This window comes from Cygnus atratus, chromosome Z, assembly GCF_013377495.2.
Source record: "Cygnus atratus isolate AKBS03 ecotype Queensland, Australia chromosome Z, CAtr_DNAZoo_HiC_assembly, whole genome shotgun sequence".
NCBI lineage: Eukaryota > Metazoa > Chordata > Aves > Anseriformes > Anatidae > Cygnus > Cygnus atratus.
The window spans coordinates 1,419,840-1,425,839 of NC_066396.1; positions in this window are offsets into that span (position 1 = coordinate 1,419,840).

Genomic DNA, 6,000 nt, shown 5'->3' on the forward strand with positions numbered 1-6,000 from the left:
AGCTGCAGGCCACCATGAGGCCTCCCCTCAGCCTGCTCTGCTCTGGGCTGAACAAACCACGGGACCTCAGCTGCTCCTCATCCATCTCGCCCGCTAGGCCCTTTGCTATCTTTATAGAACTCCTTCAGAGGCTCTCTAACATTTTCATGTCCTTATTGAATCGTGGCACCCCAAACTGCACAGAGCGGTTGAGGTGAGGCCGCACCTAAATTGCCTCAGACAGCTAAGAAAGCCTGGAGGAGTCCACATCTCGCCCCAATCTACAGAACTCAATTATAAAGCTAAATTGCTCAAATTCCCCATTACATATGCACCAGGAAGCTCAGAGTGCTTGAAAACACTCTGGTCTTTGGCAAGCGGTGTGGAACAGCATACTTCTATGCTCTGAAACTTTGGCCGACTTCATGCAAGCTGGATGTTGGGAAGCATCCTTGGCTGGTGCTAACTGCCTGACTCTGCCTGGAAATTTTGGGGGAAAAATGCTAGTTGGCTAGTTGGCAGAGCTGAGCCAGGGACCGTGCCAAGAGTTAACCATACGGGCAATTAAATCCCTGTGCCTGGAGACATTTAATTTCCTGGAATAGACACAGGCACAGTGAGTTCAGTAGTTCCAGATCCCAGTAACCCTCTGTCAGCATGCCCTGCAGTAAAAAGGTCTGGGGAATATTGCTAATTATCCAGAAGTACAGATGCTTGTTTACACATTTTGCAGAGACACTGCTGATAATAGAGATAAAATTTTATTTTCTACTTTTATGGGTCAATGCTCCAAATACATACACACTTATGTGTATGAAATTTATATAGTTATATAAAATATGTACAAATAAAGGCCTACTAAGAAAGATGAAATTAGTTGTGCTTAGAAGACACACGTTTCCTCTCTACTTAGTTCTCTTTCTAATAAAATTCCATTTTTTTCTTTTCCTTCCTGGACAGTTTATGAGATGAGCTATAGTTAGGGTGTTCAAATCTAGCTAAAAGAGAAGCAAGTTGACCAAATCATTTGTAAAGGTGGTGGTGGTGGTGGTGCAGCATGTTCATGATTTTTGTCTACTGAAATGGAGGCAATGTTCTTTCTAGGGAAGGGTTGTATATTATTTTTTATTTTTATTAATACCTGTAGTATTTAATCTTGCGTCTTCATACGGAAGGCTCAGACACAGCATGAAAAGTTTGCTTGGGCAGCTACGTGAGGTAATAGATGTTTAGGCAAAAATGTAGAAAGATTAGGATGGTTCTGGTTTTTCCTTTGACGGGAATTGAAAGGTATTTTAAAGCAGGGACTGTGTTCATTGCTTGTCACTGCTGAGTCTCCCACGGGGGAAGGAAGCAAAGAAAAATGTCTATGTGCAGATGGAAATTTAATAAAGCTACTGAATTTGGTATGTATCTACCTACCTTACGCAGGAAAATAATATCCTTATTGTAAGTAACCAGAAGGTACTACACTTTAGGTTTGTGCACATATTGCCTTGGACTAGACATAACTGTCTTTTGCAAGAGAATTGTATACGTTTAGACATGGAGTGCTTGGAAAATATTGTTAAAACTTTTTTTTCAGTGGGAATTTATACATGGTAGTGAGCCTCTGTAATTGTTATGTCCATCTGCAGTTCTCTATACTGAATTGCAGGGGGATGCCCACAGAATTACAAGCAGCCCATGACTGTCTTTATCTTCACTCTTTTTTTTTTTTTTTTTACACCACATTGAGTCCCAGGCAACTGGGGGGAAGGTGTTAGCAGTGAAGGAATAGAGCTTTGTATTTATGATCCTGATTTACCAGTCCTAAGCTTTTTTTTCTTGCTCTCTAGAATGTATTGCAAGCATAACCTACCAAAATGTACATTGCCTGCTATTAACAAGTCAGTTTTGCTGGAGAGACAGAATCAGAAATGGGCTTTTCTGTGCAGTCTCGGCGCACTGGCTGTTAAGAAATTGTAGTATTGTCAAGTGGCAAGTGGCAAGAGCAGCACTGTAAGAGCAAGAAAATCCTGTGTACTGCAGAAAAATGAAACAAAAAAGCAAGAGACTCCCATGAACTGCAGAATACTGAAGTAACATGCTGGATAACTTTTTAAGATTTAAGATGGATCTCTTTTAATCTGACTTTGGGCATATTGGGTGTTTAAATTTTGTCTCATCACATTCATTGTTTTACAGTCAGTCTGAAGAAACAGGCACATAAAGAGGATGAAGCAGCTAGAGATGTCCACCCGGTTTGCCCTCTGGCAGTACACATTTCTTTCCATTGATTTTAATACAAGCAGAACTTACACTTTACTTACACTTTATTCTGACTTTTAGCCTGATGTTCAATTATTCTTTCTTCAGAGACATAAGAACAATATTCAAATCTGTAAGAAGGAAGAAAAAATATTTTCAGCGTGAATTAAATATTTGCTTTTTGATTTTATGCTTTCAATGAGTTTTCAAATTCCTTCTGGATTTTTAAGCTACTTTTCTATTAATGAATTGGACAATGATTATTTAAATTCCTAAAGATGGCTCGACAATGTTGCCAGTACCTACGAACTAATAGTTTATAGGTAGGGATATTTCCTGCTACAGATGTAAATAACTACATGCAATGCTCCTTTAATACAATAGCAATTGGTCTGCAGAAAATCTGCATGTAATTTTCTTTGTAAATAATGGCAATCCACTCAAATTGCCTGCAAAGATGACTCATAGGTTCTTAGCTGAGAGTAAACATGTTCTGAAGATTTCTCCTCAGGTACCAAGGAGGCATTTTCCTCCATCAGGTGGCAGCAGTCCAGGCTCTGCCCGTAACCCAGGATCGCAGGATCACATTCCCCAGCACAGGAGGCTTCTTTTTAGGATTTTCCTTTTCCTTCAGGGTTTTTCCTGCTGATTTTTTTTTTCAGCATGATTTTTCTGTATCAGGATATTTCAGAATATCCCATAACGTGTTTTGTATGCCAGCATCACAGCGAGAACTCGTGTGCACCTTACCTCCCTGCATCGTCACGCCAATGGGATTCCCTTCTCCTTTCCTCCGTGGCACCACTGTCATGTTTGATATCCAGGACAGACAGATGTGTGGCTTTACAAGCGATAAATGAAGGCATAAATGAGGATTATTAGACTTGTCATCACATGGGAAGTCAGTCTTCAGCTTCTGCGTTGGCACGAGACTGAGTGAAAATTGCTTATGGCAAGATGAGTCTGGGAAACAGTCATAAAGTAAATGGTCAAAGTCCTAATATAAAGGATTAAAAAAATCCTAGGAAAGGTATAGAGGACGAAATATCAGCAACTCCTCCTCAAGAAAGTGATTTCATTTTAGGTGGGAGATTAGGTGACCTGGCATCCTTTTAAGATTTTACCTTCTCTGGTTGTGTGATTCCTCCTGCAGATGAAATCTCTGTAGGTGACAAGCACTCCCTGGGTACAAGCTGTGCTGAACTATAAAAGTAAACATTTTCATCACCCCATTGCTATTTTACAGTGACTCTTAGGGAATATCTGGCTTTGTTCTGGGATTTTGTTACTCATAGAGCTTTAACGTCATGTTGCACTACAAACTTCTACCAACTCAATCTTATAATGAGAATTAAAAAGGAAAAGATTTCAGAAATGTTTGTAGTTCCACGTTTTTTTTACCAGGTTCCTGATTCTTGACATGGTACTGGGCTGCAATTTCAGATTAGATGAAAAATATAATAATAAATTAAAAAAAAAACAAACAACAAAGCCAAACAAACCCAACAACAACAGTAAACCCTCATAGTGAAAAGCCCAGCTAGCATCCTCTTTATCAGCAGTGTTTTTTACTGAATTTCATCACACTTCTCGTGCTGAATTTCTTTCAGTGATGCTTGGAACCTGGTTTCTTGCTAGTTGATTATCAGAAACAGTATTAACAGTACGTTTCAGTATTTTTAAGTGAAAGCTGTGAATACTAGGGAAGCCTTCCTTTTGTGATGCCCAGGTTTAATGGGGGACTGGAAAAATTATTTTCTGTAAAACCTGCTCCTGGATTTGCCCTCTGCAAAGCATTTAAGAACAAACCATACCAATCTTCAGCTGCGTGTGTATGCCTTGCGGATCTACAAAAGCTCCATTTTCTGCCTGAGGTGGTTTGTAGATCCGTTCAATGTTTCTGTTTTACGAGGCGTCGCCTTTTGCATTATTTTTTTTTTCCTTCGCTCTGAACAAGGTAAACATTTTCAAACAAGAAGGTAGATGCTGAACGGTGATTGATGAATAATAACAAATTCTTTGAGCGCCTCGGTTTGCATGGGAATTAGTGCTCCTGTGTTCCACTCAGCAGCAGCAGTCTCGAAGATCTGTGCAAAGTTTCATTAATATGCAGGCTCACAAATGGCAAATGAACAAGCAGAGCAGTGTTTAAAAGAATAACCAAGAGAAATATGAACCGGTGTGTACCTGAATAACATGTTTACCATGTCCATTTCAGTCGGCTCTAATGTTTAAGCATCTTAAAGACATGTCCACAGTTGTGCAAGAGCATCCTGCCTCCAAAACCTTTCGAGACCTGTAGCAGCATGGTTCCTACTGCCTCTCATAAGAAGCTCGGGAAATGCCAGAGGAAACATCAATTTCTTTCAGTGTCAGACAATGCCTTAACAGACCCGCCTGCCTGGAGCTGCTAGAAAGAAGCCCTCGGCGGTACATGATAGCTCTATTGATCCAGTAAAATTCAGCAGCAGTGCCACGTGTATGTATTTACACCTTCTCCTCGACTATTTGCACATAAACGGCAACCTGTCTGATTTATATACCGTTCTTCTACCATTTTCGAAAGCCTACAACAGACCAAGTCAATGAGCAAGTTACATAAGAAAGGAAAATGTACTTGTATGACTCAAGCCAGTAAGTCAGAAATGTTGTTCTTAGATTCATACATCTTTAAAGTCAGAAATTTTGGAGTATTTACTTTGAAAGAGAACTTGAATGGTTTGATAATAGTAAACTACTTCACATTTAGATTTTTTTTATAAGGAATTTATTATGGTGTGCCTGAACACATTTATTGAAAACAATTGAGAAAACTTAAATTTCCCATATAAGAAAAAATGGGTACTGCATTTCTCTAAGACAGTTTATGGAAACACCACCAGTGTTGCTTATTATAAGTAAAACTGCTTTATGAAAAGACCAAGCAGACTCTCACCAGGGGGGATCCCTCTTTTCTTGTAGCTTGCCCTGGCTGGCTGTTGGGTGAGCTCTAACTCTGGGCAGCTCCCCTGCTTGTTGCAAGTTAAAGAATGAAATCTTTTCCAGGTTCTGAAAGACAAAATATTTCTTCCTAGATCCTCAGGAGTTCAAGAAGTAGCGGTGCTGATAGCCCACCGTGCAGTGCAACAAAGATTCCTGTCCCCAGATAATTTACATTCTCGGTAGGCAAAACACACAAAGCCCAGAAGAAACGGGGAACTTCTGTCTCATTTCACAGGTTGGTCTGCCAAGGGTTTTGTGGAAACAACCCACAACCCTGCCAAAAGGCTGAGTTGGGGTTTTACCCTTGGTCTTATTGAGACTCAGCTGAAACACCAGCCCTGCAGAGCAGTGGCAGCATAACATCGACATCCGTACGGGTTGGGAGCTGTGCCTTCGGAAGTTTCAGCAGACAAAATACTAAATATGCTGGGGGCTTACCAAGAAGAAAGAAATAATTAGCGTGGCTTGTGCGCCGATGTAAATTTACATGAGGGAGACAGAGATAAGACTGCAAGCTACTCTGCCGTTGCTCAGAAGTAGCCTAACACTGATATATTTTAAAAGGTTTGGCTGAATTCCTGCGTCCTCGTGCCAGCGCAGCTTCTTCCAATAAAAACAGAAATCTAATATTTTTTGAAAAGGTCAGCGAGGCTTCCTAACACCTTTATCTCTCACAGGCATGTCTAAGTCCATGTGGTGTTTCTAAATAACCTCTTATTTTTTTTAATTACGATTTAGTTATGATTTTCCTTGGCACAGACGAATGTGGAGCGCGTGTAAGACACCGCG